The sequence below is a fragment of the Loxodonta africana genome, chromosome 8 (genome assembly GCF_030014295.1).
Source record: "Loxodonta africana isolate mLoxAfr1 chromosome 8, mLoxAfr1.hap2, whole genome shotgun sequence".
In the NCBI taxonomy this organism is placed as follows: domain Eukaryota; kingdom Metazoa; phylum Chordata; class Mammalia; order Proboscidea; family Elephantidae; genus Loxodonta; species Loxodonta africana.
In genome coordinates, this window is record NC_087349.1 from 9,764,247 (window position 1) to 9,788,039 (window position 23,793).

At 45.1% G+C, this 23,793-nt stretch overlaps 1 long non-coding RNA gene across 1 annotated transcript; it reads left to right on the top strand.

Moving 5' to 3' along the window:
* The first annotated feature begins 215 nt into the window (after positions 1-215).
* Positions 216-20,327, top strand: LOC111747728 (uncharacterized). The gene is made up of 3 exons (XR_010322595.1): positions 216-10,041; positions 14,763-14,841; positions 19,522-20,327. It is a non-coding gene; the product is annotated as an uncharacterized LOC111747728 (long non-coding RNA).
* The last annotated feature ends 3,466 nt before the right edge of the window (positions 20,328-23,793 follow it).

A 23,793-nucleotide genomic window follows, 5' to 3' on the forward strand; every position in this document is an offset into this window, starting at 1 on the left:
TCTGCCCTTTTGCTCTAGTCTTTAGATTTTCCAGCCTCCACATGGAGGCAGGAAACCCTGGTGGCATAATGGTTAAGTGCTACGACTGCTAACCAAAGGGTTGGCAGTTTGAATCTACCAGGCGCTCCTTGGAAACTCTATGGGGCAGTTCTACCCTGTTCTATAGGGTTGCTATGAGTCGGAATCGACTCGGCGGCACTGGGTTTTTTTTTTTTTTGGTACATGGAGGCAAGAGGGAAGGTGACAACACTGTCAGTGTTCCCTCACACCCCTGGCTTCTACCATCCCTTCGACTATGAGTTAAAAAAAAAACAAAAAACCAAACCTGTTGCCATCAGCCGATTCCAACTCACAGCGATCCGATAGGACAGAGTAGAACTGTCCCATAGGGTTTCCAAAGTTGTGATCTTTCTGGAAGCAGACTGCCACATCTTTCTCCTGCGGAATGTCTGGTGGATTTGAACTGCTGACCCTTCAGTTTGCTGTGAACATTTTCCTAATAGATGGTCTACCAGTGCTAACCTCATTTCTCCCCACCTACTCCTTCCTTAACCTGGAATCCAGTTTGGGATGACTGAGTTTTGACCTAAAAGCGACCTCGCTCTACCTCTCCCCCAGTATGTGAACCCCTTTGCATTGTCCCTGATAGCTGGCCACTAACCTGTACTTGGAATTGTTCTCTCCCAATGACAGAGCACTCACCCCTTATGAGCCATTCCACTGTTAGATGGCTTTAATGACTAGAAAATTCCTTATCCTTTGAGTGAAAATCTCCATAATTTCTTCCTCCGGTCCCAATTATTCCTTCTGAAGTAACACACACACGTATATTTTTCTCTTGATCAATTTGAAGACAACTTTTGTCTCTCACTTTCAACTTTTTAGGCTGCTAATCTTAAAGTTCTATTGAATCCCTTCCCCGGCTGTTACTTTCTGATCCAGTCTGGTAGTCCCAGTTCTTTACTTTTAGACACTGTTACTACCTTCTCCTTCTCTGAACTACTTTTCTCTTCAGCCTGATCTTGCCTTTTCCTCCTAATCTGAAATTCCAGGAAAAGTCTCTGAACAAAATTTTTTCATCTTCTGTGCTCCAGAGAATCTTGTTCATACCTTTGCCAGTCTACAACACTCTACAAAGTCAGGGCTGTCTTCTAAGCATGGTTTCAGTCCCCACCTCGATAGTAGAATGCGTGGCCAAGCCGTCACCTCCTCTATTGTTCTCGTTCCAGCATTTCCTTTAGAAAGTTCACACCTTCATATTTCTCTAAAACCTACAGACGACTATCAAATATTGATGAGTCCAACTTCATTCTTTTTCGTGGGGATATCCAGTTCTCCCAGCACCGTTTGTTAAAAAAAAAAAATTCTTTATTGAATGTTTTGGAGCCCTTGTCAAAGATCAACTGAACATATGAAGGGTTTATTTCTGGACTCTCAATTCTATTCTGCTGGTCTGTGTGTCCCTATGCCAGTACTGCACAGCCTTGATTACTGTAACTTTATGGTGTGTCGGGAGTCAGGAACTGTGAGTCCTCTAACATTTTTCTTCTCTTCCAAGATGGCTTGGGCTATTCTGACTCCCTTGCATTTCTGTATGAATTTTTGCATTAGCTTATTAATTTCTGCCAAAAAAAAAAAAAAGCAGCTGGGATTTTGATAGAGGTTGTGTTGAGTCTGTAGATCAGTTTGGGGAGCGTTGCCATCTTGACACTATTCACATTTTCCAATCCATGAATCTGGAATGTCTTTCCATTTATTTAGGTCTTCTTGAATTTCTCTCAGCCATGTTTCCTAGTTTTCATAAGCATGCTTTGTACTTCTTTTATTAAGTTAAATTTATCCCAAAGTATTTTATTCTTTTCGATGCTATTGGAAATGGAATTGTTTTCTTAATTTTATTTCAGATTGCTCGTTGCAAATGTATAGGAAAACAACTGATTTTTGTATATTGATCTTCTAGACTGTGACCTTGCTGAACTTGTGTGTTCTGACGTTCTTTTGTAGATTCCTTAGGATTTTTATGATTCAAGAGCATGTCATCTGACATGCTACAACATGGAAGAACCTTGAAAACATGGTGCTGAGTGAAGTAAGTCAGGCACCAAAGGGCAAATGTATGATCTCACTTACATGAAATAACACAAAAAGGCAAAGGTATAGAGACTGAAGTTGATTAGTGGTTACCAGGGGCCGGAGGGAAGAGGAGGGGAGCCATTGGTTAGGAGGCGATGAGTTTCTGTTTATGGTGCTGGGGATCATGGCAATGATTGAGCGATGGTTGTACAACGTGATTAATGCAATTGACATCACTAACCTCTACACCTGAAAAATGTCGAACGGGCAAATGTCATGTTATCTATATTTTTTACAATTAAAAAAAAAATCCCCCCCCACCAAAAAAATCATGTCATCTGGAAATAGAGTACTTTTACTTTTTCCTTTCCAGTCTGAATGCCTTTTATTGCTTTTCTTGCCTTATGTCCCTGGTTAGAGCGTCTAGTACAATGTTGGATAGAAGTGGGGAGAGCAGACCTCCTTGTCTTGCTCCTGATCTTGGAGGGCGGGGCACATTCAGTTTTTAACCATTAAATATGAAGTTGTTGTTGTATGCCATCGAGTCAATTTCGACTCATAGCAAGCCTATAGGACAGAGTAGAGCTGCCCCATAGGGTTTCCAAGGAGCAGCTGATGGATTCAAACTGCCGACCCTTTGGTGAGCAGCTGAGCTCTTAACCACTTCGCCGCGAGAGCTCTTGATTTTTTTGTAGATGGCCTCTGGTCTTTTCAGCATCATGAACTGTTGTTTCTTTTTATACTCTCTGACTTCATGGCCTAGTGGAGGGAATGGAAACCTCAGAATCAGATTTGGGTTTGAAGTCAATGTTGGGTTAATACAAGCAGAAAATATTTCTGGACACCAGTGTGTAACAGACAATCCCTGTTCCCTAACTGCTCCTGATAGAGTGGGAGGGACTGTCATCTGGATGAATACAGCCGAGTGATAGTGCCATGGTGGGCATGTGGCTGGGGCAGTGAGTGTGTACAGCAAGCGGGTCCCTAAGGAGATCAGGGCGCCTTGAGGGTAAGATGCCTGGACTGGTCTTGAAGGAGAGAAGGAGGCAGTCTGGGAAGAGAGCTTTGTTCTATGAACCCCAGATAGGTTTGTGAGGCTGCAGCCTAGGGTGCTTGCAAGCAAGGGGCCCAAGGTGAACCTAGAGGCCAATAGGAGCCATCCCCCCAAGAGCCTTGCCAGCTTCTGATAGCTTTGTGAGTCCCGGATTTGTGTGTGGAACATGTGGCTGGTAGGGGAGAAGATGGGTTGGAGGTGGGTGAGACCAGGACCAGGGAGACCTGGAGTTAGGGAGCTATTGTCTAACCAGGGAAGAGCAGAGGACGTAACATAAGGCCCTAAAGTAAGGCTGGAAGAAGGGAGAAGAGTGAGGAAGGTTAGAAGGTGGGATTCCCCACGGCTTGTTGCAGTTGACTGTGAAAGGTGAGGGAGACGGGTGTGAAGAGAACGACACTGACGAACCTGATGAGGGCCTCTGGTTATCTGGTGGAGCAACCTTGAGATTCAACTTTCTTGTTTGTAAAATGGGAAAAAAATACCTTCTAGAAAATGATACGTGCAAACCTCTTAGCACAGCCCCTGGCGTGTGGCTGGGACTCAAGTACTACTAATTCGTTTTGCTTTCCCCCATTTTGTTTCTGCGCCTTCCAGCCTCTAAATGGAGGCCTCGTTTGGCTCAGAATGCTTTGTTCCACCTTCAGAATGATTTTCTCGGCCCTGGTTCTCGCTGTCACCCCGTGAGGACATCTAGATCTCTCCACCCCTGGGCTCATAAGCATTTTCGACTGTGTTCTGGACATCTGTGTGGCCTCTGAACCATCCTCCAAATCTCTCCCTCCTCTTGGCAGCCGTATGCCTGCTGCCGGTGCTGTCATCTTCTCTGTCCTTCCAGCTTAAGATAATTTACTCTAGTTGAAAAAACAAATCCATCTCTAGTGGTTTCTTGCTTCCCAGAGCCTTTCTGATACCTCTCGCTCTCACTCCCTCTCTCACATTCTCTCATCTGGTGAATATCTGGGTTCTGTTTACTCACTGCCATAACATTGTACACCCTGTCTCCCTTTCTGTACCCCTTGTTTCTGCCAGTTTTCTTCCTCTGGTTTCTCTCCCTTTCAATCCACGCTGCAGGCCACTGCCAGACTGAGCTTCCAGAGGCCCTGACTCCACCATCTCTCCCGCTCTGTTGAGTGTCTGTGGTGGAGTCCATATCTCCTAGATCACGCCCACGCTGCTCAGCCAGACATTTGAGGCTCTCTTGTCCAAACCCATGAAGCTTCCTAGTTTTACCTCCCCACATTCTTGTGGAAGAATGGGGCTGTTCTCAGCACCTTGAGTCTCACCTGTGTGTCCTCCTTGTGGAAGTTCTGCCTGCTCTTCAAGGCGTAGGTCATGAGACCTGTCTGACCTTCATCAGATCGGACAGTCCTCCTTCCCCCTTCCCACAGGACTTGGTGCTTCTGTGAAACTGTGCATGTCTTCTCTCTCCCTGGGGGTCGCCTCCTTCCTCTCTCTAACCCCCAAAAGCCTTCCTCATAGCAGGCGTCCAATGTAAGTATTTGTTGATGGAGTGTGCTGCGTTCCTGTCCTCCGGAAGCATCCGGGCACGGCCATTGCTTTTGCAAATGCCCGTCCCTAAGGGTCCAGGGCACAGACAGTGAGAGGCTGGAGGAAACTGCTTTCCCATGAATTCTATCGCAATTCTATACAGGCAGCACGAGGGTGCTCCATAGGCACACTCTTGGTGACATCCCTGGTGGCGGAGCCCAGCGGCGGGGTGAGTTTTTTTTTTTATGACCATGGAACTTCTCTGTGTGGACCCGAGTCCTGGTAGTCTGTGTGGGAGCCGGAAATAACCCAGGTGCCACACAATCATGCAGAGCGGTAGGTACCTGTCTGATTTTCCCTTGTAGAATCTAGAAATGAAAATCACATACTTCTTGGGTTCTTACTGTTGAGATAAATAACTTGATGATTCATTTGGAGACTGCACCTGCTGTACCCACCCTGTCTCCCTGTCTTCTCTGGGCCTGCCTTCCCGATAAGGCCATCTGGACGAGTCCAGAAGGAGGCTGCTCTCAGCTCCCAGCTCCTGTCAGTGATTCCTGGGATTGAGGAGGGAAGCAGGAAGAATAGGAAGAGGTAGCAGGTTTCTGTCTTGGGCTAAAAGCCCTCAAATGCCCAGTTTCTGTCGGTACTGGTACCCTGGCAGCCAGACTGGTAAAGAGAGGGCCGTGAGGGTGCCAGGTGCCCACAGAGCACTGTGGCCTTGGCAGCGCTCAGGAGAGGATGGTTGCCCTCCATGAGTCACCCTCTGCAGTGCCGCCCAGCTGGAGGCCCTGCCTCCGAGGCTCACGTGCTGCTGGGAGGCTGTGGCCAGGGAGCAGAGGGTGGGCTGCTGATGAAGCAGGAGCAGCCAGGAGAGGAGGCTCATGCCAGAGGCAAACCAGAGCGGCTTCTGGAAGGGCTTCCTGCCCCCCACCCCCACTACGCCCTAGATAGATTTTGAAAGAAGAAGAACCCTGTTTGCTGTGGAATGGCATCCCCCTAAAAGATACATTGAAGTCCTAACCCCCGTACCTGTGAGCGTGACCTTGTTTAGAAATCGCACCTTTGAGATGTCATTGGTTAGTTTAACATGAGGTCCCACTGAATAGGGTGGGTTGGGATTCATTCTGAGTAGCTGAGGTTTGAGGCAGAAGTGATTGGTGTGGTCCAGCTGATGGGGTGAGCTGGGTGCTGGGCTGTACTGTGCAAAGTTATAAGAAAAAGAAAAACCTCAATTTGGGGAAGCGAATTATAGGCAGTGAGGGAAGAGCTAACTAACCACTTCCTTATTGGGCATACTTCATTAGGGTTTCTGTTTTCTATCACTCCTAGCTTTAGTTGATGAAAGTCATCCAAAAGGTGAGTTATGGAAGGCCAAGGTGTAATGTCCTAGAACAAGTTAATCACAGTAGAATTAAATGCAATGTCTATATCCACATGCAAAAGGATAAGTTTGGACGCCTACCTCACACCCTATACAGAAATTAACTCAAAATGGGTCACACACCTATAAGTAAGAGCTAAAATACACTCAGACAATGCTCTGTTGCTGTCCATAGGGTTTTCATTGGATAATTTTTGGACGTAGATCATCAGGCCTTTCTTCCTAGGCTTTCTCAGTCTGGAAGCTCTGCCAGAACCTGTCCACCACGAGCGACCCTGCTGGTATTTGAAAAGCCAGTGGCATAGCTTCCATCATCACAGCGACACACAAGCCCCCACAGTACAACACACTGACAGACAGTGGCTTAGGTGCCTACAAATGTGTCTGTGGTGTTTGCGTGGAGAGCCGCAGCTGTGGACGCCAGGTGCTTCTTTCTGGAAAGGATGTGGATGAAGAAGATGACCACCTGACGGGGAGGCCAGGGCACTTGGCAGGATAAGCAGACAGGTGAGGCCACTCTCAGTGCAAATCTCTACAGCCAAATCTTCAACATCTAGCTGGCAGGCCACACTGGACACACGGGACCACACTGGACCGTAATGGATCCCTCGCCAGCCCACTTTATCAGGCTGAGACCAGTCTCTCCTGGAACCCACTTTCCGCTCCTCATCCTTGATCCGTGGCTCCAAACCAGGACTCTTCAGAGGTCTACTAACCCTTTCCAGCAGAAAGTTCTTGGGGGGATGATTTTAACTGGCCTCCTCTTCAGATTGGACTGACACAACGGCTGCAACAGTGGGCTCAGACGTACCTACTATTGTGAGGGTGGTGCAGGACCGGGCAACATTCCGGTCTGTTCTATGTGTGGTAACAGCAACGTTCCCTTAAGATACGCTTCAGAAAAAGCACATTTGCTATTCTTGGACTCAGACACGCATACTGCTTTTAGAGCTTATCTTTTGAACTGGCTGCTGAAGTTATTTTCGACTCCACAGTTAAGCTGACCCAGATATAATTCCTTCTTAGACGCTTCCCTCTGAAATGTTATTCCTCTGACTCTTTACCTCAAGGTGATGCTGTTGTGTTCTTTGCTCTGTAATCTTACTCTGCCTTTGACCAAAACAACAAAATCTAATCCTGCTGTTAAATGAAACTTAAAATATATACAATACCACTCTGGTAAAGTAATCGCAACGTGTGAGACCCTTGGAGTTTTTATAATTGAACTGAAAGAGACCTACACTCTGCCACCTGACATCAGTCAGCACTGTGCGGAGTCCACAGAAGCTATCCCTTAGATGGAAGTCCTTGGTGGTGCAAACGGCAAACGTGCTTGGCTGTAACCAAAAGGTTGGTGGTTCGAGTCCACCCAGAGGCACCTCAGAAGAAAGGCCTGGCGCTCTACTTCCGAAAAAAACCAGCCACTGAGAACCCTATGGAGCGCAGTTACACTCTGACACACGTGGGGGCGCCATGAGTCGGAGTTGACTCCGTGGCAACCGCCGTCCCTTTAAAATGATCTCCTGAGCAAGCCCCTCCTTTCCTTCCTTCTTTTGGAACAGTGTCTGAGAGCCCGAAGGCAAAGCTGCCCTTTGTGGCTCTTGCTGCCACCTGAGTCTGCCACCTCTGTGCCGTGTTCTCAGCCCAGAAGGAAGCGAGCCCGCACCTCGCTGTGCGTTAGAACCTAAGTTCCTGTGAGCAGCTGGGAACTCACGTGTTCACCTCATCGCTGCCCTCTTTTCTCGTCTCTGCTCTGACCTCCTGGCTGCTTTCTGTTGTCTATTGGAAGTGTTGGTTTCTGTGTGTCTTTTCCAAAGGAGCCCCTCCGTGGATCCATACCCTAATCTCTTCGCCTTGTTTTTGCGTTCTGGTTCTGGATGTCTGGATTGGAGCCAGATTTCTGACGAGCTCCCAGCTGCTGGCCTGTGGGCAGCACTTTGGGGGGCGAGGGGGCTACCCTGTAGCTGTCCTTGTTTAGATAGCCAAGACCAGAGAAGGAGATTCCCAGGAAGAGGATGGATCTGAAGCCACCCTTTCATCTACAGTGAAACCAGTATAATTATTAAGAACACGGTGTACCAACCCAGCATGTCTCTCTGTAAGGACTACAAGCTGGCCCTTTTACTGAGGCGTCTGTAATGAAAACTTCTGGCTCCAGGCGTTGCTAGGGCGCCAGCCGCCGAGGGGAAGACAACCTAATATCACCCTGTGTGAAATAATGGTCTTGACCTTAGCAGGCAGGAGCGTACTCTGCCACTCCTGTTCTTGGGCGACAGGCTGACGCCCCGTCTCCCGAGTCACCCCCGAGCGAGTTTATCCACCCAAGGCTGTGAGCGTGTCTCTGGGTGGGAATGCTGCTTGGCTGAACTGTTTAAATATACTGGCGTGCTCGCATCTATTTAGTGATGAGAATCAGCACTACAAACAGCTCAATGCTGTGACAATAGACCCAGCACTAAGAAAACAAGGCAGCGGGGTGCCATGGGACCCAGGCCAGGCCACAGTAGAACTGAGAGACTCAATGCACCAGAGCTCACTGCAGCACTGTTCACAACCACGAAAAGGTGGAAACAACCCAGGTGTCCGCCAACGGATGAATGGACAAACACAATGTGGTCTACCCATACTGTGGAATACTACACAGCCATAAAGAGAAAGGAAGTCCTGATGCATGCTGTGACGTGGCTGAACCTTGACAACATCAAGCTGAATGAAACAAGCCAGACACAAAAGGACAAATACTGTGTGTCATGGGTTGAATTGTGTCCCCCAAAATATCTGTCAGCTTAGCTGGGCCATGAGTCCCAGTATTGTATGATCGTCCACCATTTTATGTGATTTTCCTGTGTGGTGTAAATCCTATCACTATGATGTAATGAGATGGGTTAGTGGCAGTTATATTGATGAGGTCTACAAGATTAGATGAGTGTCTTAAACCAATCTCTTTTGAGATGTAAAAGAGAAAGGTGAGCAGAGAGACAGGGGGACCTCATACCACCAAGAAAGCAGCCCCAGGAGCAGAGCGTGTCCTTTGGACCTGAGGTTCCTGTGCTGAGGTGCTCCCAGATCAAGGGAGGACTGATGACAAGGACCTTCCTCCAGAGCTGGCAGAGAGAGAAAGCCTTCCCCTGGAGCCGGCGCCCTGAATCCGGACTTGTGGCCTACTGGACCGTGAGAGAATAAACTTCTCTTTGTTAAAGCCATCCACTTGTGGTATTTCTGTTGTAGCAGCACTAGATGACTAAGACATTGTGTGATCCCACTTGTATGAAATGTCTAGAATAGGCAAATGCACAGAGACAAGGTTTTTCGTGGTTCTTGGGGATGGGGGGTGGAATGGGAGTTATCGCTTAAGGGGTACAAAGTCTGTAAAATATATATAACACAAATGCATTGAAAGAGAAAGTAGATCAGTGTTTACCTGGGGTGGGGGGGGCAGTTTCTATTTGAGGTAGTGGGAAAGTTCTGGAAACGGATGTGGTGATGGCTGTACAAAACAGTGAGCATAATTTATGCCACTGGCACACACACCTAAAAATGATTGAAATGGCAAATTTTTTTTTAGTTATCTATATTTCACCACAATAAAATTTTAAAAACAAAGCAAAATGGGGACTTGACCCAGGGGCCCAGCTATTTTAAATGGCGTGCCCCCTGGTGCCTGCAGACCAGAGTCTCCGTTCCGATGGGTCAGGAACCGTCAGGAAGCCGACGGGGGCAGCCAGTAGACTCAGCAGCAGCCGCACACGCAGCAGCGATCTAGCCCTCCTGTGACGCAGGTCACCACATCACTGCTGAACATAGTGCTGGAAGGTCCTCGGGGCCGTCTGACACGATGACGGGGCAGATTATCCAACAGACAAGGTAAGCTCTGTGCTTACCAGATCAACGCAGTGAACAATTTCACGTTTTTTCACCACATCAAAGATCCTGCTTCTAGGTATGGCTGTCTCTCTCCTAACCCCACAGCACCTTCCTACAGAATCAAAGCCTCTTTTCAAATTTACAGTCCCTGACAGGGTCAAATGACCAAGTAAGCAAGGTAAGCATGGGTTACTTGTGCTTATTTTACTAATTTGTAGCGAATCATTTTACATGGGTTTCACCACAGACAATCTGGTAAGCAAGGTAAGCACTGTGCATGGTAGTGTTTAGTTTTCGGGAGTTGTTGTACTCTGGGCTCCCTTCCCCAGAAGAACATATAAACACACATGTCCATACCATTCCTGAGGGCTGACAGATTCCCTACAGGGTCCGTGGGGTCCAGATTAAAATCCTTTGATGTCCTTCATTTATGGATGAGAGAACTGAGGTCCAGAGAGACGCAGGTCTCGCAGCCCTCCTGATGGTGAGCTGATCGCACGAGAGGACCTGAGTGCCCTGATCGTCCACAAGGAAGCCAGTGGTGAGGGTCTCACAGGATTTATTTCTGATGGCCCTGAGAAGCCCAGCATCAAGTGGTGCTTTGTTTGTTTCTTTAATTTCTTTATTGTGGTAAAATATATAAAACATAAAATTAGCCACTTTAACCTTTTTGTCGTTAGGTGCTGCCGAGTCAGCTCCAACTCCTAGCAACCCCATGTACGATAGAAGGAAACCCTACCTGGCCCTGCGCCATCCTCACAATCATTGACACGCTTGTATCATGACTTCTTTTTATAGACCACACTGTGTTTATCCATTCGTCTGTTAATGGACACTTAGGTTGTTTTCCCCCTTTGGCTGTGATGCGTAATGCTACAGCGAATGTTGATATATAAGTGCCTGAGTCCCTGCTTTCCCGCTTTCAGAGTATACACCTAGGAGTGGAGTTGCTGGAACACATAACGGTAATTCTTTGTTTAACTGCCAGCTGCACCATTGTACAATCCCACCAGCGATGGATAATGATTCCGATTTCTCCGCATCCTTGCTGACAGCATCAAGTGTTTTCTGAGGCTTTCGTATCAAGTGTTATAGGTTTTAGCTTTGAGAATTCCAATATTAACCAAAGAACATTTGGAGAAAAAGTGTAATTGAGCTGGAAACTTATTGGACTTAGGCTTTCTGACGTGTTCAGAAGACATAAGGGAGACGCCCCGCTGCTGCTGGGAGCTGAGCGCTGCACTGGAGCTTGGGTGTTTTAGGACAGGTAATAAATTCTCTTCAAAGACTGAGTTCACAAACCAGTGCAAGTCGTCCACATCCCGAAAAGTACTGAGGCAAGATGCCTACTAGACTCTCAATTTGGCAACAGATTTTGGCATTTAGCCAACTCTGTCCCTGTACAGTCTAGGTGCTCAAGAAATACTTACTTGAATAAACAAGTTTTACTGAATGTTATTCCAGTTTTCTTGAGATGGAAGAGGCAGGAGGCTGGAGAGAGACCAGGTCCAAGGACACAGCAGAGGTTGGGGTGCCGGGCGAGGACTTCAGAGTCTCAGAAACCTGTTGTGAGACACAGAGAACGTGTCCAATATGACTGAGACAGAAACTCACATTTTAGGTTGTCATTTCTTTACTCTTGACTTCTTTCTTAGGGTATCCCGTTGCTTTTTAACTTTTTGGTACGCTAGAGGAAGTTGTCGACTATCATTTTCTGGAAGGGCGCTTTATTCTAAGATTCTGCCCCACTTACATTTCTGGTGTTAAAATGCCCTTTTGTCCAAATGAAATGTTGGTGATAGTATCATATTTGGGATTTAAAAATAAAAAGCAAACACCATGATGAGCATAATCCACGTCACTGGACTGTGCACATGACGATTATTGAGATGTCAGCTATTTTGTTTCATCTGTGTCCATCACGCGCACACACACACACACACACACACACAAATAGTAAAAAACTCCCTTATAGCTTAAATAGCAAACTGGCAACTTGCAGTTGCCCCCCCTCCCCTGCCCTTTTCTTTGTCATTGTTGATTCTAACTCATGTCAAGCCCATGTGTTTCAGAACTGTGCTCTGTAGGGTTTAGTTTTGTTTTTATTTTGTTGTTGTTGTTGTTGAGGATACACACAGCAAAACATACACCGGTTCAGCCATTTCTCTTATCGACTGTAAGGGGGTAGGTACTTACCTCCATTTTATTTTAAGTTGCTTTGGTTTACACACATACACACACACACGTTGTTGTTGTTGTTAGGTGTTGTTGAACTGGCTTTAACTTGTAACGGCCTTACGTATAACAGAACGAAACGTTGTCCAATCCTGTGCCATCTTCATGCCTGTTGGTGTGTTTGACTCTGCTGTTTTGGCTACTGTGTCAATCCATCTCACTGATGTCCTTTTCCCGTTCCAGGATCCAGTCAGGCTACCACATCATGTTTAGTTGTCATGGTTCCTTAGTTTCCTTCTATCTGGAACAGTTGCTCCTTAAAACAATGTATTTAATTCTAAAAATTCAAGCCACGTAGAGATGGACAAAGGAGAAAACAGGTTAGCCGGAGAGAAGAGGAGCTGACGTACGGTGAGCTTGTTTCCGGAGCATCTCTGCTGGGGGCTCATGACCAAGCAGGCCCCTGCCTTCTTTCTGGCAGGGACCTGGCTTCATTGGGAAGCCAACTCCCCACGCAGCCATGTGCTCAGGGAAGGGGCTCTGCTTTAGGGAAGAGCTTCCTTTCTCTTAGGTCCCTGGGTTGCGCCAACAGTTTGCGCTCAGGTGCTAACACAAAAATGGGTGGTTTGAACCCATCCAGCGGTGCTGTGGAAGAAAGGCCTGGCTTTCTGCTTCCCGGTTTGCTTCTGTAAAGATTATAGCCAAGAAGACTCTATGGGGGCAGTTATAGGCCGTAACACATGGGGTCACCATGAGCCAGAATCAACTCGATGGCAATGGGTTTTGTTTATAGTTTTTGCTGTTTTTTTACCAAAGGCACTGCAGGGTTGTGTAAGTCCTTGGGGCACTGGGGGAGGGAACTTTCTGGTCCAGATTGAATGCCATAGATAATGGGGTCCGTGAGTAGTACAGGGGTTGGCTGTGGAAGGTGCTTTCTTACGTGTGGACACTTCGTTCCTGAGAACATGTGGATGTTCATGGACCAGGCAGCAACCTAGCAGGACAATGTCAGTAAGAAGACCGGGAGCCCTTCCTTTCCCGGATCCAGCAGGCTGTGAGCTCTCACGGGCAAGGGCCTGAGCTGGAAACTTCCATGGGGGGCTACCATGGGGTGAGGCCTCCAGATACCTCTCAGAAAGCTCTGTGAGGCCTGGCCCACCTGCAGTGCTGAGAGCCCTTCCCTTCCTGGGTGGAAGGCATGAAGGGCTACCTTCTTCCATGTAGTGGGTAACGTTTCAGGGCCAACTAAGCAGGGCCCTGGCCACCTCAGAACAGATAAGGTCCGAGCAGCACCCGCCCCCAAGATGCTCATTACAGCCAGGGGCCACACCTGTGTCTCTGTTGATGGCCCCGGGGAGCTTCCAGAAGGATGGTCTCATTGAGGGACAGAGTAAGTAAGCGCCAAGAAACTCATGTGGATGCAGGAGCCCACAGAAGGGACGGGGCAGCCCCTACCACCTGTGTTGGGGGACTTCCTGTTGGCATGCCGCCTTCAAAATCCCCTTGGATTCAGGAAAACTGACCTCTGTTCCCTTCTCCTGGAGGAGCAGTTTGTGTCTTCCCCCTCCCAGCCAGAGGTACCAGGGCAGTGGTGGTTTCTGAGTGCTTCTTCTCCACTTGGTCCCTGTTGTGGATTGAATTGTGTCCCCCAAAAATATGTGTATCGATTCGGCTTGGCCGTGATTCCCAGTGTTGTGTGATTGTCCACCATTTTGTCATCTGATGTGACTTTTCTATGTGTTGTTAAGTCCTACCTCTGTGATGGTAATGAGGGGGGGATAGGTGGCAGTTATGTTAATGAGGCAGGACTTGGCCTACAGAATTAGATTGTGTCTTAAGCCAATCTCTTTTGCGATATAAGAGAGAAGTGAGCTGAGAGACAGGGGGACCTCATGCCATCAAAAAAGTAGTGCCAGGAGAAGACCGTGTCCTTTGGACTGGGATTCCTCAGCTGAGAAGCTCCTAGTCCAGGGGAAGACTGATGACAAGGACCTTCCTCCAGAGCTGACAGAGAGAGAAAACCTTCTCTGGAGATGAAGCACTGAATTTGGACTTGTAGCCTAGACTGTGAGAGAATAAACTTCTGTTTGTTGAAGCCATCCACCTGTATTTCTGTTATAGCAGCACTAGATGACTAAGACAGTCCCTGTTCTGTGACTGGAGGCTGTAACAGCCGTCCTGGGAATTACTGTTACTACAGGGTCACTATGAGACGACGTGACGGCAACAGGTTTGGTTTTGTTTTATTACCATCCCAGCTATTACTTCAGCTAAAAAAAAAAAGTTTTAGAGGATGGGAAAGTGTGAATACTGAATATCTTCTAGAACTATCCTAAATAAACAGGCTTTGGTTCTGGATATAAAATAAAAGTGCACTTTAAAAACTAGGTAGAGCTTTGAGGAAATCACTTCATCTCTCTCTTTGAAACCACGTTAAGCTCTATTTAATGACCGTTACGGGGAAAGGACAGCATTCTTTTTCAGGCCGGGCTGCCCTGCGGCTGGAGCCAAGTTGTAACACTGTGTGGGACGGAGAAAGGTTGGTGAAGAGACCAAGTCCATGGCCATTTCTCATGCTCCCATAGGAGGGCCAACGGGAACGGGGTCAGGGCTGGCTGCCAGGGAAACCAGATGATTGGAAAAAGAACATCACAGGCTTTTATATGGCCTGATGGTATCATGATGCAATGTGAGTATTTTTCTGACTTTCTGCTTTTGCCACAGGAAAAGGAAGAAGCAAGGGAATAGGAGGAGCACTCAGAGGCCTGATTACTAGCGCTTTTCTGCAGTAAATTATAAACAGGTAATTAAAGAAGTCCCCCGCCAGAGCAAAGAAACAAAGTGGCCTTTAAACACTTTGCATGTCAACCTGACCTAATTCGAAAAGCACTAGAGCTGTGTATAACTCCAGAGATAATTTTTTTCTCCAAGGAATGATTAACTGAGTTAGAATAATAATGAAGTAGCCCCAGCTCCCCATTCCTGGGACTGTGGCAGACATTATTAATCAATCGAGGCAGATTTTTTTTCCCATGGAACCTAGATGCTTCCCCAGAATTTTTCTCAACAACATGTGCCTGACAACTGCTGTGAATGGATCGGCATTGGCACATGTGCTGAGCCAACTAACGGGGCAACTAAAGAGCACAGCTCATGGTTGGGTGGCACAGTTTGTAAACTCAGCCAGTGGCACCATGGAAGAGAGACCTAGTGATCTGTTTTTGTAAAGATTACAGCTAAGAAAAGGCTGTAGAGCACAGTTCTACTCTGTAACACATGGGGGCGCCATGCGTCAGAATCGGCCTCACAGCGTCAGGTGGTGGTGGTAAAAAAAAAAAAATTTTTTTTTTTTTTTTTGTAGCACAGGTTAAACACCTGTTAAACAGGTACAGCACCTGTTAAACAGGTACAGCATCTGTTAAACAGGTACAGCATCTGAGCCAAATCCCAGCTCAGCCACTTAACCTCTTAGCACTTCGGTCTCCTTATCTGTGAGATGCAGATGACAATAGAACCTATCTCGTAGATTGTTGGAGGATTAAATCAAATAATACCCCCAAAGAGTCGGAAGAGGGACAAATATTACATATTCAACAAATGATATTATTATAGTTTAAAACTTTGTTTTTTAATTTTGTTTATTTTGTTGTGGAGAATATACACAGCAAAACGCACGCGAGTTCAACAGTTTCTACGTGTACAATTCAGTGATATTCGTTACATTCTTGAAATTGTACAACCATTCTCACCTTCCTTTTCTGAGTTGTTCCTCCCCTGTTAACATAAACTCACTGCCCCCTAAGCTTCCTGTCTAATCTTTCGAGTTGCCTTCACTCAGATCCCATAGAGATAGTTCTTAAAAGAACATAATGCTCAAGGCAGACTTTTTTTTTTACTGGTTAAACTAAATATTGTTTGGTTTTAAGAAGACTTCAGGGGATATTTTTGGTTTAAGGTTTAAAGATTATCTCAGGGCAGTAGTTTCAGGGGTTCATCCAGCCTCCTTGGCTCCAGAAATTCTGAAGTCCATGAGAATTTGAAGTTCTATTCAGCATTTCCCCCCCTTTTGATCAGCAAATGTTATTTTTTACTTTTCTAGAAACAAGAGTTAAAGAAGATCATTTAGGATTATCTAGATTAAGATTTAGTAGAAATCTATAACAGTTGAAGATGTATTCATTTACTCAACAAAGATATACTTAGCAACTATTGTGTGCCAGAACTTGTACAAAATGTTGGGGATTCTGTGGCTAGCATGATAAGCAAAGATACCAATTTTACTTAAATGTTAAACATATAAATGTTTGAATCTTGCTCAAAGTTAGCGTTCTTTTAAATGCAATGCTATATTGACAATTCAGTTATTTTAAATAAAGAACTCTACTTAATAGAAAAAGATTGAGAAGATAAGGATAAGTGGTCAATAAAATATGGAAAGTTAGTCAACCTTATTAATAGACAGGGAAGCACAAATTAAAACAACAAAGAGCTACAACAATGATACCTACTGCCATCAGGTCGATTCTGACTCACAGTGACCCTATAGGACAGAGTAGAGCTGTCCCATAGCATTTGTAAGAAGTGCCTGGTGGATTCGAATTGCCAACCTTTTGGTTAACAGCTGTAGCTCTTAACCATTGCATCACCAGGGTTTCCAATTTATAGAGCTGCTTAAAAGCAACGAAAGGTATAGAGCTGCTGGAAGGGTATGCTCTAAATAATGTGTGGTTTTGCATCAAAGCACAAAATTTTTCTTACACTTTCAAGTAACTTTTATTAGGACGCTACTGAAGAAGCACTGACTGATGAAGACAAAGACCATAGCCTTCAGTACGGATTGTACCTTAAGATAAAGAAAACAAAAATCCTCACAACTGGACCAATGAGCAACATCATGATACATGGAGAAAAGGTTGAGGTTGGCAAGGATTTCATTTTACTTGGATCCACAATCAACACCCATGGAAGCAGCAGTCACGAAATCAAAAAATGCATTGCATTGGGCAAATCTGCTGCAAAAGACTTCTTTAAAGTGTTGAAGAGCAAAGATGTCACCTTGAAGACTAAGGTGTGCCTGACCCAAGCCATGGTATTTTCAATCACCTCATAAGCATGAGAAAGCTGGACAATGAATAAGGAAGACCGAAGAAGAATTGACAACTTTGAATTTGGTTGGAGAAGAATATTGAATATACCATGGTATCATGGATTGAATTATGTCCCCCCAAAAAGAAATCAACTTGGTTAGGCCATGATTCTCAATATTGTATGGTTGTCCTCCATTTTGTTATTGTAATTTTATGTTGAGAGGATTGGGGTGGGATTATAACACCACCCTCACTCAGGTCACCTCCCTGATCCAAGGTAACCGGGTATGTGGCCTGGGGAGTGGCCTGTACCACCTTTTATCTCTCAAGATATAAAAGGAAAAGGAAGCAAGCAGAGAGTTAGGGGACCTCACACCACCAAGAAAGTGGCACCAGGAGCAGAGCATGTCCTTTGGGCCCGGGGTCCCTGCACCTGAGAAGCTCCTCAACCAGAAAAGATTGAGGACAAGGACCTTCCTCCAGAGCCGACAAAGAGAGAAAGCCTTCCCCTGGAGCTGACAACCTGAATTTGGACTTGTAACCTACTAGACTATGAGAGTATAAATCTCTCTTTGTTAAAGCCATCCACTTGCAGTACTTCTGTTATAGCAGCACTAGATGGCTAAGACACATGGACTGTGAAAAGAAGGAACAAATCTGTCCTGGAAGAAGTGCAACCAGAATGATTCTTAGAAGCAAGGATGGTGAGACTGCATCTTACATAGATTGGTCATGTTTTTAGGAGGGATCAGTCCCTGGAGAAGGACATCATGCTTGGTAAGGTACAGGGTCTGCAGAAAAGAGGAAGACCCTCAACGAGATGGATTGACACAGTGGCTGCAACAATGGGCTGAAGCATAATGATTGTGAGCATGGCACAGGACCAGGCAGTGTTTCATTCTGTTGTACACAGGGTCTCTATAAGTCAGAACTGACTTGATGGCACCTAACAACAACAACAGCAACAACTGGAGAATATCCTTCATCAAAAGGAGGAAGTAGATTAAAAAAAGAGAAAGAGACATGGGAATCCAAACAAAGGACATCCTCCACGGGAGAGTGGTGAAGGGAAGTGCCAGGACTAGAGCGTGGCATCCTCCCAGAGCCAGCCAGCTCAGCTTGCAGGAGGAAGGAGGACTCTGGGAAAAAGAAATGGGACGGATGTGCTTGAGCATATGGAAAATATTGTTGAAAGGCCTTTTACCTAAAACTTTTAGAGAGCACTAACAATAAGTACTAGAAAATCAGGTGAATAAAACATGAGGCCATCATTAACTTTAGGAATACTGGGAAGTTGCCCAAGAATGGAGCTGTTGAAGCCAGGTCATGCTCTACTTGGCTAAGCAGTGAAGAATATTTGCATAGTCACTATAACATAGTACAGACTATTTGTTCCTCCAAAAAGTGTGATGCGCCTGTGTTAGGATGATGCAGGAGGGGGAGCGGTGGGTGTCCCAGCAGAAGACTTATGTACCTAACCACCAAAGCAGTAAATACTGTCTAAAAATGAATACATTAAGAAATAGCAGACCAAGGCACAACAATTGGTCTCTATTCGCCTGGAGCAACAGAGGGAGGAGAGTCAGGAACAGGAGGAGGACGTGGAATGTGTGGCTAATTGCCTCCATGAACAACTGTTTCCTTTGCCATGAGACCAGAAGAAGTGGATGGTGCCCGGCTGCCATTACGGTACATTTTCATTAAAGATTCTATAGAAGAATCCTGATCAAATGGGGGGAAAAGCAGAACGGAATTTCAAATTCTCATGGGCTACAGACTTCCGGGGTGCAGGGAGGCTGGATGAATCCCTGACACTATTGCTCTGAAAAAAAAATAAAATAATTGCTCTGAGATAGCCTTTAAAACCTTAAACCAAAAATATCCCCTGAAGTCTTCTTAAAAACAAACAAGAGATTAGCTTAACTAGTAAAAAATGTCTGCCTTGAGCATTGTGATCTTTTAAGAACTATCTATATGAAATCAGGAAATACTGGTGGCGTAGTAGTTAAGTGCTACGGCTGCTAACCAAAGGGTGGGCAGCTGGAATCTGCCAGGCGCTCCTTGGAAACTCTATGGGGGCAGTTCTACTCTGTCCTGTGGGGTCGCTATGAGTTGGAATCGACTCGACAGCACTGTTTTTTTTTGTTTTATATGAGATCAAATTGACGATAGCAACTCGAAAGATTAGTTAGAAACCTGTGGGGGGCAGTGAGTTTGTTAATGGGGGAGGAACAACTCAGAAAAGGAGGGTGAGAATGTAATCAGTGTCGCTGAATTGCACCTGCAGAAACTGTTGAATTGGTGTATGTTTTGCTGTGTACAGTTGCAACAACAAAAAAGAAATAGCAGAAGTATAATATTCTTTTTTTTTTTTTTTTATAATATTCATCCACCAGAAGATATATACCAGAGGAGACAGCTGGAAGAGTTGCGGATGGCTGCTTCTGGGGAGCAGGACCCTGTGGGGAGAAGGCATGGACCTATGAATGGAAGACAACCCAATGGAATAAATCCAAGGGCCCAGAATAGACTGGTAATCCGACTACACTAGGCTCAAATCTGTTTCGGAAGAAGTACAACCAGAATGGTCCAGAAAGCAAGGATGGCGAGACTACGTCTCACATACATGTTATCAGGAGGGTTTAGTCCCTGGAGAAGGACATCATGCTTGGTACAGGGTGAGGGAAAAAGAGGAAGACCCTCAACGAGCTGGGCTGACACAGTGGCTGCAACAATGGACTCAGCATAACAACGATTGTGAGGATGGCGCAGGACCAGGCAGTGTTTCGTTTATACATGGGGTCACTATGAGTCATAACCGACTCAACGGCATCTAACGACAACAGCAGGCTCAAATACGAGTCACTTGTGCTGAGCCCCAGTCAGCAACCGAGCGCTAGCTAAGTTTCTGTATTTTTGTAAACACCTGATCTTCCCAGAGCCGAAACCCAAGTCAATCAATTGACTCTCCTGGACAAGGAAACCTAAGCTAACCAGCTAGAACTTGCCTTCTTGGTTTACGGTAACCTAGTTCAAAATCGTCCCCTTATCCCAAATAAGGAGAGAAAATACCCAACAGCCAATCTGAAATTTGCCCAGTATAAGCTTCCTTGTTACAAAGCCCTTTTCTTTTGTAGACTTTTGTATGACTTCCAGGCCCGGTGTTCCCCAGTTTATGAATTGAGAAATAAACCATATGACTTTGTACACAAAATTAATACTGTGGAAATTTTATTTCTAGAAAGGACTGAATATATACAGGAATTTAGTTAAGAAAGGAGGCATTTCAAATCAGTGGTGGGCTCTCATTCCTGCTCTCCAATCAGTGGTGTTGGGACTCGTGGCTGGCCATCTAGAAAAACCATTGTGTCTCTTCCTAACGCCTTCACCTAAAAGAAGATGCAGATTGATTGACACTTAAGTCTAAAAATTGAAACCATAAATGCACTAGAAAAATATGAGTGTAATTTTTTGTTAATCTTGTAGTGGGAAGGCCTTTCAAAGATGATGTAAAACCCAGAAATCCCCCCCAAAAAGGGTGAAATATTTGGTAGCACGAAAACAAAAAAAGCCTACTTAGCTAAGACCAAAGTCACAGGCCAGAGTGTTGGGAAATATATTTATAACTCACATCACAGACAACAGACTGATATTTCTAACACAACAAGTCTAAAAACTACTGCAGACCTGTGTCCTGATAGAAAAACACGGACAAAGGTAACATCCACACTTGGTGTTGTTAGGTGTTGTCAAGTGATTTTCAACTCATAGTGATCCTATAGGACAGAGTAGAACTGCCCCATAGGGCTTTCTAGGATATAATAGGTTCGCTATGAGTCAGAATTGGCTCTATGGGAACGGGTTTAATCTTTATGGGAGCAGATTGCCAAGTCTTTCTCCCAAAGAGCTGCTGCGTGGGTTCAAACCACCAACCTTCAGTTATCAGGTGAGTACTTAACCATTGCATAGCAATGTCCTGGGTACTCTTTCCATGTCCTTGGTACTTTTAAAAAATACTTTAACAGATTTCATCCTCACCACAACAGTAAGTACTGTTAGTGTCCCCATGAAAAATTAGGCACAGATAGGTTAAGTAATCTGCCTGAGGCCACACAGCCAGTAAGCAGCAAAGCTGAGGTTCAAACCCAGGGACTCGATCTCCAGAGAAAGTGATCTTAACCGCTATGCTAAATTGTCTGACTCTAGACTTTTGTAGAAAATACACATGGCTCTTACACATGTGAAAAGATGCTTAACCCCACTCATACTACAGAAAATGATAATTTAGTGTACGAGCTTCGTTCTTTCTTTTTGCTTATCAGCTAGGCAAAATTCGATAGTGCTTGGTGTGTTGGTGAAGTTAGGGGAAATCACGGAGAGGCAATTGGTTCTACTTCTGTGAGAAGCAATTGGGCAACTGTCTATCAAAATGACAGAGGCACACATTCTTGACTCTGGAATTCCACTTCTAGGAAGTCATCCAACAGCTAAGCACGTGGACAAGGTGATATGTGTAGCAAAAGTTTGGAAGCATTTATGAATTTTTTTGGAAAGCTAAAGGAGTCCCTGGTGGTGCAAACAGGCTGAGAACTCAGCTGCTGACTGAAAGGTTAGAGGTTGGAGTCCACCAGAGGCACCTCGGAAGAAAGGCCTGGCTATTTGCTTCTGACAAATCAGCCATTGAAAACCCTGTGGAGCACTGTTCTACTCTGGCCCACATGGGGTAGCCACTCGATGGCCACTGGTTATTTATGATTTTTTTCCATATTTATTTATTTATTTATTTATTGTTCTTTAGATGAAGGTTTACAGAACAAACTAGCTTCTTATTAAACAGTTAAAACAGTTAATATTGTTTTGTGACATTGGTTAACAACCCCTGCATGTCAACACTCTCCTTTCTCGACCTCGGGTTCCCTGTTACCAGCTTTTCTCTCCCCTGCTGCCTTCTTGTCCTTGCCCCTGGGCTGGTGTGCCCGTTTAGTCTCGTTTTGTTTTATGGGTGTGTCTAATCTTTGGATGAAGGGTGAACCTCAGGAGTGACTTCGTTACTGAGCAAAAGGGTGTCCGGGTGCCATACGTTCGGGGTTTCTCCAGTCGCTGTCAGGCCAGTTAAGTCTCGTCTTTTTTTGCGAGTTAGAATTTTGTTCTACAATTTTTCTCCAGCTCTGTCCAGGACCCTCTATCGTGATCCCTGTCACAGCAGTCAGTAGTGGTAGCCGGGCACCATCTAGTTGTACTGGACTCAGTCTGGGGGAGGCCATGGTAGTTGTGGTCCTCCAGTCCTTTGAACTAATCTTTCCCTTGTGTCTTTAGTTTTCTTCATTCTCCCTTACTCCCAAAGGGATGAGACCAGTGGAGTATCTTAGATGGCCACTCACAGGCTTTTAAGACCCCGAACACTACTCACCAAAGTAGAATGTAGAACATTTTCTTTATAAACTATGTTATGCCAATTGAGTTAGATGTTCCTGAGACCATGGGCCCCATAGCCCTCATCCCAGCAGTTCGGTCCCTCAGGAAGTTTGGATGTGTCTAAAAAAAAAAAATTTTCTTTTTTTTTATGGAGCTACCATGACCTTGCCTTGGACAAGTTGTGCTGGCTTTCCCAGCATGTGTACTGTCTTACTCTTCACCAAAGTTACCACTTATCTATTATCTATTTAGTGTTTTTTTTTTTTTTCCATCTCCACCTCTTCCCTCCCCATAAGCATCAAAGATTGTTTCTTTCTGTGCGTAAAACTTTTCGTGAGCTTTTGTAATAGTGGTCTCATGCAATATTTACCCTTTTGTGATTGAATTATTTCACTCAGCTTAATGCCCTCCAGATTCATCCATGTTATGAGATGCTTCACAGATTCATCATTGTTCTTTACCATTGCGTAATACTCCATTGTGTATATGTACCATAGCTTGTTTATCCATTCATCTATTGATGGGCACCTAGGTTGTTTCCATCTTTTTGCTATTGTGAATAATGCTGCAATGAACATGGGTGTGCATATGTCTATTCGTGTGATGGCTCTTCTTTCTCTAGAATTTTACAATGTGGTTCTTGTCCTTTGTTTTATTTATGTGATGGATTACATTGATTGTTTTTTCTAATGTTGAACCATCCCTGCATACCTGGTATGAATCCCACTGGTCGTGGTGAATTATTTTTTTGATATGTTGTTGAATTCTTCTGGCTAGAATTTTGTTGAGGATTTTTGTGTCTAAGTTCATGAGGGATATTGGTCTGTCATTTTCTTTTTTTGTGGTGTCTTTACCTGGTTTTGGTATCAGGGTTATGCTGGCTTCTTAGAATAAGGTTGGGAGTATTCCATCCTTTTCTATGCTCTGAAATACCTTTAGTAGTAGTGGTGTTAACTCTTCTCTGAAAGTTTGGTAGAATTCTTCAGTGAAGCCATCAGGGCCAGGGATTTTCTTTGTTGGGAGTTTTTAAATTACTTTTTCAATCTCTTCTTTTATTATGGGTTTATTTAGTTCTATCTCTGTTTGTGTTAGTTTAGGTAGGTAATGTGTTTCTAGAAATTTGTCCCTTTCATCTAGGTTTTCAAATTTGTTAGAGTACAATTTTTCACAGTAGTCTGTCATGATTCTTTTAATTTCAATTGGGTTTGTTGTGATATCGCCCATCTCATTTCTTATTTGGGTTATTTGCTTCG